Source organism: Thamnophis sirtalis, unplaced genomic scaffold (genome assembly GCF_051295495.1).
Source record: "Thamnophis sirtalis isolate CommonGarterSnake01/CBP01778 unplaced genomic scaffold, rThaSir2_p1.2 scaffold_4, whole genome shotgun sequence".
In the NCBI taxonomy this organism is placed as follows: Eukaryota; Metazoa; Chordata; class Lepidosauria; order Squamata; family Natricidae; genus Thamnophis; species Thamnophis sirtalis.
In genome coordinates this window covers 92,726,212-92,740,579 of record NW_028261384.1, presented here as the reverse complement: position 1 = coordinate 92,740,579, position 14,368 = coordinate 92,726,212, and the positions used below count along the sequence as shown (strand labels likewise).

Genomic DNA, 14,368 nt, shown 5'->3' with positions numbered 1-14,368 from the left:
GTTTCCCCTTGTCATCAGTGTGTTCCCTTTCCTGGTTAATGTGCTTAAGATTCCAGGCACAAACCAGGTAATCAATTAACATAAAACTGAGCCAGAAAGAAGAGCATATACTAATTATATAATTTTTAAAAATGACTCACTATTCTTTTGTGAAATTCTTGCTTATAAAATATCTGATAGCCAAGGAAATATTAACTCACATTTTCATTCATTGCGTGGTTACAGATAAAGATATTCAGACTCTCTCTCTACAAAACATCTGAAATCCATCACCAAAAAAAGATTTTTGTATTGTGCTGACTAAGTATTTATTTCTAGATACAGGGATAGGAAGGAATATATGTTGTCAGTACTAAATGTTTTTGTGTCAGATTGTTCTTTTAAATCTTCTCATCTTTGGAGAATATCTATGTTGGCTTATACTACTGTCCTATCATAATGAGAACTTTAGAAAATAATGTTTGGTTGCCACATTTTGTTCTGATTTGTAAAGCTCTAAAGTTTAATGTAATAGTAGATCAGATTGCTATGAATCTAGCAGGCTTTTCACTGCTATACAAATTGTATAATAAGCATGCTTATTTATGTATTGCTCTGTTTTAGAACAAATTTTGAATCTCCTAACCTCATTAGTCCATTCTGTATCATTTGCTGTTTCACAGTGAACAATCTCACTGTATACAATCTATTTTATGAGATAGCAAATATTTCTGTTCGTGGAAGAGTTGAGGCTATGGTTCTCATCCCCCTCATTTTGAAGATATACATATGCAATTCCAGATTATCTGTGCTTTGGGAAGCCTGTTTTCCACATCATTACCTTCTACACATAAAAATTCTTGACTAGGCAGAAGTACTGGAAAAGTAAGTGTTCTTGCAAAATAAAATTACAGAAATGTTTGTCTACTTCTTCTCCATATATATGGGTTCAACACATAGGCTGATTCAGCCCAAAGTGAAAAACTCAATTCCTTTGATATTTCTTATATACGAATGTCATGTAATCTGATTTAAAAGAAGCAGACATAGATCAGCATTTAAGTTTTTAGAAAACTACTAGTAATCAAAATAAAATAGAGCTGATTTAGAAGGCAAAGGACTCATATTCCTGGTTTTAATTCCAAGTATTACTTCCCACACCATTTTTCCAGAGATGTTTAAAGTAGGTTACAAATATATTAAAAATACATTAAAGTAGAAATATTTGATCTCTAAAGGTACTTGTGGAGTGGGAGTCCAACTTTATATATAGCAGAGAAGAGTCTCTGAAAAGTACAGCTATTAGCTGTAGAGTACAGCTATTAGCAAATATTAAGTATAGTGTATCCACTTCAGATACAAGAGGTTTGGACATTGTCTTGGCTGAGTCACCTGGTGTTCAAGCCCATCAATTGCATTCTGTGATTATCTTTTTTAGAAGCCCTGTCTAGTTGAATACACCTCCCCTATTCCCACACATATACGCCACACAGTCTCTTCCTCGCATTTAAAAAGCTGCGAGATACCACAGTAGGAGGATAAGGAGGACACAATTACAGGTAAAGCAATCAAGTCTGCTGATTGAAGAGCCCCTATTTATAGCCAAGGTTGCAAAATACAAGAGAGAGGATTTGAAGAGGCTGGTGTGGTCCTTGTCACATTCTCTCCCTTTCTTCCCTTCCTTAAGCAAGAACTCTCAATTTATCTGTCCTCAGAGAACTTTTAGCCTTGTTCTGAAATCAAGTAGTTGAAGGCTCCTGTAATCCCAAGGCACTCAGCCCAAGAAGTTAACTGCTTCACTTTGCTTGCTTTAATCTTTTACCTTGGCATCCTTCCTAGCAATCCAATCTAGGATGAACTTTTAAGTTATTTATGTCAGACTTCTATCTAATTTCTCTTACTCAAGATAGTAAGACAGAGGGCTTGTGATTTGCCCAAAATTGTCATGCGAGTATCCAGGGATGGGCAAAGACCTGAATTTGTGTGTTATCTTGTCCTAATCATATACTCTAAGTGCTATTTCATTCTGGAAAACTAGATATAGCTCTTCCCTCCCCCCTTGTTGATCTGGTCCTCCCTTCAATTTGCCTTCCAGCAGCTTACTGCTTCCCTCAGGTAAGCAACTAAGTGCGAGGGGGACAGCGGTGGCGGGAGGCTGGCATATACCGCGTGGCTGAAAGGGGCGTGGTGGCGGCAAGCTAGCATATTCCACCCTGCGGCTTTCACATGGGATGGCCTTCAGGCCCTCCCTCGCTAAAGCCAAAGGCTGACATACACCCCGTGGCCGAAAGGGGGTGGGTGGTGGCATGAAGCTAGCGTATGCCAGCCCGCGGCTTTCACAAGGGAAGGCCTGAAGGCCTTCCCATGTGAAAGCCACAGGCTGGTGTATGCTGCATGGCTAAAAGATGGTGGGGGGTGGTGCAAGCTGGCGTAAGCCACGTGGCTGAAAGGGTTGTGGCGGCAGTGGCGGGAAGTTAGCGTATGCCAGCCCGCAGCTGAAAGGGGGTTTCCTGCTATCCACTATCTTCCCCCCAATCCTCAGCCTTGCCTGGCTGGCTAAGCCTGCCAGGCAGCGGGCCTAGCTGACCTGATTATCCCTTGTCCCTTCAGTCCAGCTTACCTGCTGCCTCATCACCTGTCAGCTCCCTGCTGCATCCATCGCATTGGAGAGCTGCTGATTCTGCCTGCTGGTAAGTGATTCAGTATTTTTTCTTTTATGCTTTTAATGTTTTTTTAAAGAATATTTTATTTATTGTGTATAGAATTGTCTTAGACTATTTAAAAAAAAGATTCTATCAACAATAAATTAAAATAAACCATTTTAAAAAATTCTAAACTCAATACTTTTAAATGTATTGTGTATAGAATTTTTTAATCGTTTTATTTAAAAGTCTTGAGTATAGAAGTTTTTAAAATGGTTTATTTTAATTTATTCTGTGGAGAATATTTTTAACTGGTTTTATTTTAAATTATTGTATGTGGAATACTTTAAAATGGTTTTATTTAAAATTATTGTGTATAGAATATTTTTAAATGGCTTTTAAGGATTTTTTTATTTTTTTATGGAATATCTTTTTAAAAAATTATTTTAGGAAATTTTTATTTATTTATTGTTTATAGAATATGTTTATTACAAGAAATGTTATTCCTTTTTGCAAATGTTTTACTTGTGATGCAATATGTTGCTTTTAAGTGTGCAAGTTGGTGCATGTTTTATGTGTCTCAAAGTGGCTGCTTTTCTATGGGCAGGCCAGGTGCAAGGCAGCTTTGCCAGATTTTGTGTGTTTCTGTGTGATACCTGGTTGTTTAGGTAATTGTGAGGTGGCTGCTGGTTCTGTGAGCTTCCTGTCACTGTCCTTTATAATTTCCCACAATGCCTTGATGGTTTTTATTCCATGGCTTTGTCTTTCCTGTCCTTAGGGTTAGGGAAAAAAACTGGTTTCATCTGCAGTCTTTTGGGGAGAAATTGTTATCTTTTGATGTTTTTCTGGCACCGTCATAGCTTGTGTGTGTGTGTGTGTGTGTGTAATGTCCTGAAGTTATCTACACATTAATCATGATCAAGTATTAATAATATTTCCTTATACATTTTAGTGACCTTTCCTTACATAATTGGTGTTTTCTTTCATATTTTTAGATTTCTAATTTCTGTTTCTGTTAGTTAGCAATTGATAAAATAAATCTCACGTGAAAAAGTATTCAAAGCCTTCTTGATTTTAATTGTCAATTTATTCATTCCTGCGCATTCTAATATTTATTCATTTTCCTATCTTTGTTTTTTCACTGTTGTGCAAACACAATTTCAGCAGCTGTTAACATGTGTAAAATTAAACATGTATTGTATTAACTTTGAAATGCCCAACCAAATATTACTTGTTTTAAATCCATATCTTGCTTTACCATTGCTTCTAACTATGATACCACTAACTCTTGAATAGCTACTTGGTCTGTCCTAAGTACTGAACCTAATTCATATATTCCTGTTTTTTGAACTAAGAAATAAATTTCAGAAAAAGAAATCTGTATTGCTCTGTCAATCTACCTATGACATTCATTCTTGATCTAACTTCTTAGATGAAAAACTATATCTTTCCTGTTTGTTGGGAGATATCCTTCCTGAAAAGACTGTACATTGTTGGGTGAAAACAGAGGTCCCTTCTGTTACCTGTAGTGTAGTCCTCAGCTTACAACCACAATTGAGTCCAATATTGTTTTATTTCTTTTGCAGTTAGTATTATTTAATAGGATGAAGAGGCAACAGAATATGACTGCTAGGACAATCATCTTTTGTTAGTAGGTAGCTGTTTTATTTCTTTGTATGCTTGTTTCATCCTTAATATAGTAGTGCAAGCAATTAAAGTCTTCCTTTCTGTATCTCTGTGCAGGTCATTCATTGAAGCAAGGTGGTCAGTGAGTGACTTCAACACACAAAAGGACAGTAATCTTCCTTTTCTATTATTTTGTGTGCTGGTTTCATCCTAATGCAGTGAATGCAATGAAAGAGTTCATTTCTGTGTCTCTTCTTTGTGCAGGCCATTCATTGGAGTCAATGATATTGAAGACTGGCAAAGACAGTCATCTTCCTTCTGTAAGTAGCTCTTTTATTGTTTTGTGTACTTATTTTAATCTTATTTAAGTAGTAAGTACACAAAATAATAAATTTCCTTTTTTATGTCTTTTTGTAGATCATCCATTGGGGCAAAGAATTAAATGACATTGTCTTGGCCACACCCACCTGGTGACATGACTGCCAAGCCACACCCACCCGGTCACATGGCCAGCAAGCAACTCCCATAAAGCAGGCCACACCTACAGAAGAGGTTCCAAAAATTTTTGAAACCCACCACTGGTACAGTTGTGAAACATACTTTATCTCTCAGGATCTGAGAAATGATAAATGAGGAGGCCACATCCCTTCCAACAGATTTCTTTGCCGTGCCAATATGTCAAGGCTAATAAAATGAACACCATTTCTATACAAACCATGAATACACACAGAGAGAATACCTGACTTCTGTCCTTTTTCTAAGATGCTTTCACAGCACCCATATTACCTCATTCTAAGGCCAAATTGAGTGCTGCTAGCACAAAGTGCAGGAAATAAGATCAGAAGTAGGATAATACTGAAAGGCTATGACTTTGAAAGGTTTCACACTGTGCCTGTCCAATCTCCTAGCAATTAAGGCACTTGGATTCCTCTACATCCAAGTATAGGTAAGCACCACATTGGTATTCTGCAGATGCTTTAGCCTAATCTCTGATCAGTCCCCAGCACATAAAGGCTTATCGGAGTTGTAATTTAAAAATGAAGAGAGCCAGTTTGGTTTAGTGGTTAAGGCAACAGGCTAGAAAGCAGGAGACCATCAGTTCTAGTCCCACCTTAGCTGCAAAATTCAACAATGTGTCCTTGGACCAGTTACTCTCTCTCAGCCCAATCCACCTCTTAGGGTTATTGTTGCGGGGAAAATAGAAGGAAAATGTGTTGGATATAATAATTGTGTTGAGTTATTTGTAAAAATAATAAAGTTGGGATACAAATATGTAAATAAAATAAAGTTGAAGTAAAATATCTAGTGGGTTGCCTATTGTCTTTTACAACAATGGTGTTGATAAAAAGGTAGCCAACTAATTTGAAGAGTCAATAAATCATTAAGGGCTCTTTTCCTTTCAAAGACACAACACATAACTACAGCTCAGCAAATAGGAGATGGATTTTGGAAGGTCTTGGAAGCAGATATCTTAGTAATGAACACCACATAGAGCTTTTAAAAATCTTACCAAACATCAGACGGCAAACAATTAAAATTTCCTGCACCTGTTTCCTGCTGCCCAGATTTTTACAGCCCAGACCTGGTAGTTCTAACCCAAGCAGGTCTGCATTCATATTTTTGCTAAAACATTCATTATATATCCTTGCAAAAATACCTCCAAGTCTATCTAGTATTTGCATCTAAGTACTTGGTAAAAGATATCTGATAACAGAAGTGGCCTGGCTACATTTCTGTACCTTTAAAAAAAAGGAAACTGAAGATGTCTATATCAATTAATGACTGTATGCTTGAAGATTATGGCTGCTAGGAATTATAATTACCAGAAAACACAGCATTAATCAATTCATTAATTAAACAACAATCCTATAACTGCCTAATCAGAGCAAGTTCTATTCAGCAGAATACGATTGTAGACTTTATTCTTCATAGGGTATTCATACTTAACCACAATCTTAATAACATCTTAATTAGCCATTTTTATTGATGGTTTGAATGAATGTAAATTGCTGGGTATATAAACAAAATATAACGCCTGAATTCATAGCTTGTGTTAAGGGAAACAAAATCAAAATATGGTAGGAGAGGGAGAAAAAGATATTTGGAATACATACAAGTCACAGCTACTTTAATGGCTTGACAATTATAAATTAACAGCTTCAAATAAATGTTATTTGCAAGGGAAAAGAGCTGATCAAACCTTCCCCCACCTATGTCACTGGATGTCATTATGTGGGATAGATCTATAACTTAAAGGTAATGCATTGTATATGCTCTGAATCCAAAAAGATCCCTCTATCTCAATAACAAGATCTAGAACAAGAAGTGCTGAGACAGAGTTCCACTTCAGTGCTTGTAGACAACCCTGAATCCGATATATTACTTAGCAAACAGTAACTCCACAAACATAAGTGAAAAACAAATAGCAAAATGCAGTGCTCGGTGAAAGATAAATAGCCAAACGCAGTTTTACCAGAGCATGTTGAAACTCAATGACGTTCAAATTCATTTCATGCAATTATTTCCTCAATGATGTTGGCAAGGGTCTATAAAGCCAGCCAAGATGAAAACATTATTACTAACCCTAAGAGCAAGCAATATCATTTTAATATCCTTACCTCCCCCTAAAAAATTCTTTGTTTTTCAAGTTGAGCTTGATTCCTGGTAAGGTGACTTTAAAGCCGTAGCTCTACTGTTTTATTGACAAGAAATTGATTTTTTCTGGAAAGATTTTTTCCCCCTGAAAGACTCCCATCCCAAGTAAAACCAGTTCTGACCCTGCTTAGCTTTTCATCATCAGTCAAGATTGGCTAAACTCTGACTCCTAGTTAGACAGCCTAGTTACTTGGAAGCAACCAACAATTAGAGGAACCTGTCTTATACATCTGCATATGTACATAGAGCCAGAAAATACAGAAGGGTTCATTCATGTGAGAAGACCCAGAAATGCCTCCTTCTACATTTTCAATGGCCGTTTTCTGCCATTTGACTAAAAAGATAGAACCTTTCTATCTCCTTGGAATTTCTATCAGAAAGATTTCATTACAGCATTTCCCTCCACTTGTTTCTAGTTTGAGTGCAATCAGGCCAGTCATCAAACAAAAAAGATGGATTTTCCAGCCAATGGAATGGTAGGAATAGACTATACACAATTTTCATTAGTATTGAAGGAGTACATGTTTGAATCAGTCAGAGAAGACTTATTTCAGGATGGCACAGGAAACCTGGTTTTAAGGTCTTCTATGCCAAAGGATCACATTTTTTCAAGTTGTTACTGTCAACCTATCCTGTGAATATGTCAGAAATGTGTCGGAAGCAAAAGCAAAGAAGCATGACAAGAGAAATATCTGAATAATTCTGAGTCAAAAAAAAAATTGACAAGTAACCTGTCCTGCATAAAGAAATTGAAATGATACATAGCTTCCTGTACTCATTCATCTTCTATTCATACAATGCTAGGAATGTGGCTTTTATAAAATGAAATCCACGGCAGACCACAGAAACAGGCAGTTTGAGCTCCAGGCAGTCAGCTACAATAATTGCTGATTTTTCCAAAAAGAGAAAAATTTTGAACTGAGCAAAGCAGTCAAAAAACCACTAAAAGGTTTTTTTGAAGGTGGGTGGGGTTCCAACTCTCTCTTCTGAGGAAAGAATAACAGACAGAGCTATAAAGAAAATTGCAGAGATAGAGCTTGAGCATATCATCGTCATCATTATCATCATCATTGTTGTAATGAAAACTTTTAAAAATGAGGAGTGGTGAGATGGAAAAGCAATAGCAATAGCAGCAATGAAATTATTTTCCTATAGAGAGAGAAAGGAAATTTGATTCGGAACTCATGGCCCACTTGCAATTCCCCAGCATCTCAAACCATGTTTCCTTTCCAATCATTAAAACATCCCCTAAGCTTCCAAAACTGGATCAAAATTCACCCATTTTTCTGTTCAATGTTGGTGATGGTTGGCAAAGTTGTTGTTCAGTCAATTTATCTGTTCTGTGCGTAGGGAAGATTTGGAGGGCTAAGAATGTTTTGTCTTGAAGAAATTTCCCCCCTTAAACCCACATTTAAAAGACCAAAAAGATTCAACTCCTTCTCTTCCTGGGACATCACCACCTTTGTGGTAATCTCACTTGTGGTTCTCCTTTTTGTCAGGAGCAAGTTGCAACTCCCCAACTCTTGCATAATTGTCTAGGCCTGTTAAAATTGCCAGGTAATTAGGCAATACTCTCCCTCAATTTTGTGATTATCTTGCACTGTCTTTTTGTGAAACTGGAAATTAAGGGCAGAGTAGAAACTTTGTAAATCTCTGCTGTACATTATTATAGGTATTAGCACACTGGTTCTTCACTCAGTGGAAATCCACTTATCAGGCTTCACTAGCTAAATACCTTTAACTTTCTAACGTTGTTGCAGCATTGAAGGTTGCATATTCCTACTAGGCAGCAATATTATGCAAATCTGACCTATGCATCTACTTTGATAGATTGAAAAAAGGAACCTGTCACTGCCTTCTGCTGTTACTTCACATACACTATCCTAGGCAGCTTCCGATTAGCATTCATCAATAAGATTTCAAACAATGCAAAGTATACTCAGGAAATGCCAGCTGAACTGTTAATACTCAAAGCCTTCCTCAAATAGGAAGCACATATCCTTGTTCAACTGATCTTAGTTAGAACAGCTGCCATTTACCACAGGACTTTCAAAACCACAAAGGTTTAACTGCTGTCCAAGTTGCTTTGTGCAAATAAAGAAGAGGCCAGCACAGTGAAGGCAAGCCTACACGTCAGCAGCTGGGTGTCTTCCGTCACATTTGCCCCTCTGTAAATACTGCAAGTAGAAATCTGGCTTGCAAAAAGGGTGGCATATTAATAATTGTCTAATACAAATGCTGAATCAACTTTTCCCTAAAGGTTTTATTACATAAACTCACTTTTCATTTCCTAATGAACAAGATAAGCTTTCTCCAATGCAGATAGGGCATGCCAAGTTTCTTAAACTGCTTGGAACTAATTTTAAAAGATCTAAGTGAAGCTACTCTACTTCAACAGCAAATCATTATTGTTATGTTAGGCATATCCATATAGCAGGGATGTAAATTTATCCATAAGAATGAATAGACAGCAAAATCCAAAATCACTCAACAAGCATTAACTTAAGCATGGTTATTCATTTATGAAGATTCCTCAATTCAAATTTGCCAATTCATCTGACTTGTTGCTGTTGGCAGCAGACAGTATGGAGGTTGCAAGCACTAGAAGCTGTATTTTGCAGGGATATAGATATAAGAAAGCCTAGAAATATCCCCCTTAGTACTCACCAGGCTCTTTGTCCCCGTGACTTTTTAAAAAGAAATAGGAAATAAGAACCTTAAATGTTATGAAACGGAACCAGTTTCCCTCACCCTACCAATTTGCAGAAATGCCAACGAACCACACACTGAGGATGCTTTGGGGAGAGGGGGCAGGGTTACCTTTCCCTTCTGATGAGTGGTTTTTGATACCCTACCATCGCCCATGGAAGCATTTAGTGAAGAGGTATCTTCTATTTCAACTATATTAAAATGGGTGCTCTCTACATACCAGATGTACTTTCCTGAGCACAGGATGCATGATCCAAGGTTTTGGAAAAAACAAACAAACCCTGACCTAATAAAATAAATGGATTAAAGATCTCCCTAAGAAGAGCAGTTTTAACAAAAGTACTGATACAACAGAATATGAATACAGAAGTTTCTTTGCTAATGTTCTTAATACTGGAAATAATATCCCATTGTTCTCTCCAGTTTTCTTTTCTTGGTTCATTGTTTATATTTCTTTACCAATTAAATAAAATTATATATTTTTTAAAAAGAATGACTTCAGGGAAAGTGGTAATAAAGTCAAGTCTTTGTTTTGTTATGGCACAGGTGACAAGAGAATAAAGGTTTAGACAACCAATCTAGTGAAGTATTACACTCATCTGAGTGGCTAGTATGAGTGGTGATATAACCTGTCCACAAGAGGCCTTTTCCTCCTCGGAGTTAAAATACCACGATCCCAAATTCAGAAAGAATGTAGCATTTGTCAAGATCATTTAGCACAAAAAAAAAACATTGTTTGGGAGGAAAAAAAATACTTGACAAAGAGGTAAAGGCAAAATTACCCAGGCCAGTCTTCTCAAGAGTCAAGATAGTTAGAGCAGTATTGTTCTCATCAAAATGGGGATTGAATTGGAACTCATAAATAAGTAATTTATGCCATGTTGCCAACAATGGAATCCAGATAGAAAAATAGATAATAGAGCTTTATGGAGTCAGACTAAAGATTTATAAACTCCAGAAAATGCATATTTAAAATATTTTTCAACTTTAGTGATATTTATATTAAATACATATAATTTCATTCCTAATACATACATGTAAAATGACTGAGAATATCTTATAAACCATAAAAAATAATCAAGCAATTGGAAAATTAAGGAAATAAATTTAAAATCAGTTATAAAACAACTGCTGTGTCAAATAAGTTCAGAATTCAGTTAGAAATGAATAGTACATTCTAGCAACATGAATTCCATCATTATATATATAATGATTTTATATATATATAAATTAAAATTTTAAATGATTGAAATTCATTATTAACTGAATTAAGGCCAAGGCCATAATAGAGCTATATTGCTGCTTTTTAATATAGCTATAATGAATGACAGCAATCAGAAGATAATGAAGATTCCAGAAATTATCTAAACAAACTTCCTTTGTTTGATTAAGAAGCTTAAACAACATGGCTTTAACTTGGTTGGATTTATCATTTCTCTGATTGAATAAGCCATAGATACAATCCATTTTTGGATAGATAATGAAAAACACCCTCTGAACTAGAATTTGAATAAAATGAGATTGCACTCTGTAGGATTTGAAAATATAAATTATTAATTAATTAAAGTTATTTGTACTATTAGTTACATCTGTTTCTATGCTGCTACATTCCAATTAGTTGAGCAAAGCGGGAATCAAGAGCTTAAATTATTATCTAGGAGTGCAACTACTTAATATCATATTAAAATACATTTTAGGGTTTGCTCATGTCTTTAAACAAAGCAGAAAAGGCATGGACCCCTTTAGCATTTCATTGCAAGCTTTAAGGTTTTCATCAAAATGGTTCCTGGTTTTTTCTTCAATGGAAGGACTAAATACAACCGAGCAACACAGAAACTGACAAGAATCAGCACAAACCCAAAAATATTGGACTCGGAATAAAATGGTACAGTGATTAAACTAAGTGACATACCACACACGGATGTGTGACTTAATAAACTAATGGTTATTTCAGCTGCTTCAAATTTGCTTAGACATGTGGATAAACAACACAAGGAAAAAGATCAATTATTTTCTTTTTCTGCCATTCCCAAAAGCTTTCTTATACACAAAAATCCATCAGATTTTTATTTTAAGGCAGCCATTCCTAAAATTATAGCCCTACAAAGTCCATTAGCTATAATTCCTAGGTTTCCTAATTGGAACTGATAACTGCTTAATCTGTCTTAAAGGGGTGTGGGTAAATTATACACATACCTTGTTTCCCCAAAAATAAGACAGGGTCTTATTTTTTGACCCCTGAAATAAGGGCTTGGCCTTATTTTGGGGGAGGTCTTATTATTTTTGAGGTGCAGGAGGCAGCGAGTATGGTCACCTCATGGCTGCTGCTGTGTTGCAATATTTTCGGGGAGGGCTTATTTTGGGGGGAAGGACTTATTTTAGCGCAGGCACTCAAAAACCCAATTGGACTTATTATCGGGAAGGTCTTATTTTCAGGGAAACAGGATTGAAAACCCTTGTTCCATGTTTATATGTGACATTATGATGAAAAAGTTAATGATATCAGTTTTACACACAGGTATTTGATATAGGTTTAAAGAACTTCTCAGTAATATTTACCTTTCTCCCTATGATTTTTGTTCCACTATTTTTAAGACAAGAGACAATGGTATTATGTTAATTTGAAACAAGAGGTAAGAAATTCATCACAAGACCCCTGAAACTGTAATAGTAAGGGACCTTCAAATGTGCCTAGGGAACAATCAAATAGTGGGAGGGGGAGCCCACAGCTGCATAAGAAAAGAAGACACTCAAAAAGGATTCTCTCTAAGTAATTCGGCTATAGAAAGAGACAACAGAAGATTTGTACTTTTAGACTTGCAAGGTCCTATGAATGCAACCTTACAATAAAGTAGAATTAGTTTATCTGGTCTGTTTCTTGTTTGGCCTACCTGTAAAGGCTGGCAGAAATAAAAAAGTTGATTCCTACTGTTGAACAGGTTATATACCAAAATTCCTCTCAGAAGACAGAGAGTTAGAGGGATAAGAAAGCTTCTCCATGTTTGGTAAATAGAAATAGCAATAATACTGCAATTTACAGACTTATATATTGCGAGTCATAATATTGTCCCCAACAATCTGGGTCCTCATTAGGCCAAATCAACCTTGACCGGTCAGAATTGAATTCCTATTCTGGGCAGTTAGCCTGCAACACTGCATTCTAACCACTGTAAACGTGTTCAACTTTTCCAGGGCAAGGAGGCTTTAGAAAATTTGAAAGAATTGTTGCTTGGAGGAAAAATGCATGAGGTTCTCTTGGAAGAAGTCATGATTTGCAAGATATATTTGCAAATCAGATTCTCGGCCAAAAAATGTTCACTAAAATGATGTCCCTCTAAGAAAAATATTTTCAGCAGAGATTTTGGAGATCTACTAAGCTTTTGTTTGGACACAATCAACTCCCTGTAGATTTCAGGGTAATTAATGGTTTTTAATGGTAATTAATGGTTTTGCACTAAAGCTTCCTATTCCTACTCCTTCTATCACACTGTAGATTTTTGTCAACAGCGAGCAACTGCCAACATTGGTGAGATATAAGGATAGGGCAAAATAGATATCTGTGATTTGTAGCAGATTCCTAATAACTTAATACCTACCATTAAGAGAGTGACATGGCTCTCTAAAACAGCCAATTTTAAGTGTCAAAATAAAAAGCAAATTGTTATGCCTGCCCACCTAACAACAGTGATATTTAAAAAGGACATATTTTAAAAGGTCACATGCCATCCACAGAAACAAACATGGATAGAAGAGTCCAAATCAGCCCGTTGCTTCGTTCTAGTACTGAATAGAGAATATTCAATATTCAATAATATTCAAGCTACCACATTCTCAGAGGCATTATATTCATTAACTCTTCCTTGTGTAGTGTTTTGCACATGTCTTTCATTGAGGGATTTTAGAGTTCTATAAAAACGTTTGGCTTGGATTTCAATCAGCTCATTCAGAGAATGCAGGACAATCAATATACTTCTGAGACATAGGAAAAAGTTAACAGAGAGACGCAAAATCATTATGAAAGGGTAGAAAGTTGATGAAGACAAATCTTTGTCTTGGGCCAATTTTTCAATGTAGTATATTTCAGGTGCTGTGGTAAAACATAACAGGAGAAACCTATTTCCTCTATTCTTTTTTGTGTCACATTAAATGGTCTATATGGAGTCCTGCCTCCACCATGAAAGCCAACAGGGTCACCTTGGGATAACCATTCTCTCTCAGTCCAACCCATTTCACTGGGTTGTCGTTGTGGGGAAAATAGGAGGAAGTTGGATAGGTTACCACCTTGAATTATATGTACAAATAATAAATTATAATAATTTATAAAAATAATAAAAGGTGGGCTACAAACACAAAATATCTATATATCCTGTATTTTTCTTCAATGTAGAGGCAAATGCCTGAAGTAAAGTCCTCCATAAGGGCTGCCCTCTCAAGCATTTAATCCTAAGAAACAGACATTCATAGAATATGAAGGATAGTTAGGCTCTTAAAGAGAAAACAAATTATGTATTGTATATTTGTGAGGATTTCCTGAAGCTTTTGAAAGTGAGCCATGAACACCATGCCTTGAGGTTGGGAAGTCTGCAGATTTAAAGAAGTGTGTGAGAAAGCAGTTTTCTTTTTTTAACCTCAAATGTATATCAACAGATAATTCACCAGTTCTCAAACTGAGGAAAAGAGAAAAATGACTTCATTAACTCCTGAAATCGTAGCCTATTTTTCCCCTTCCTATGTAGGAGAGCACAGAAGTGAAAACT

At 36.1% G+C, this 14,368-nt stretch overlaps 1 protein-coding gene across 2 annotated transcripts in view; it reads right to left on the bottom strand.

The window, feature by feature from the left end:
* ACLY (ATP citrate lyase) overlaps positions 1–14,368 on the bottom strand; it is a 70,378-nt gene that overhangs the window by 55,312 nt on the left and 698 nt on the right. The window lies entirely within an intron of this gene.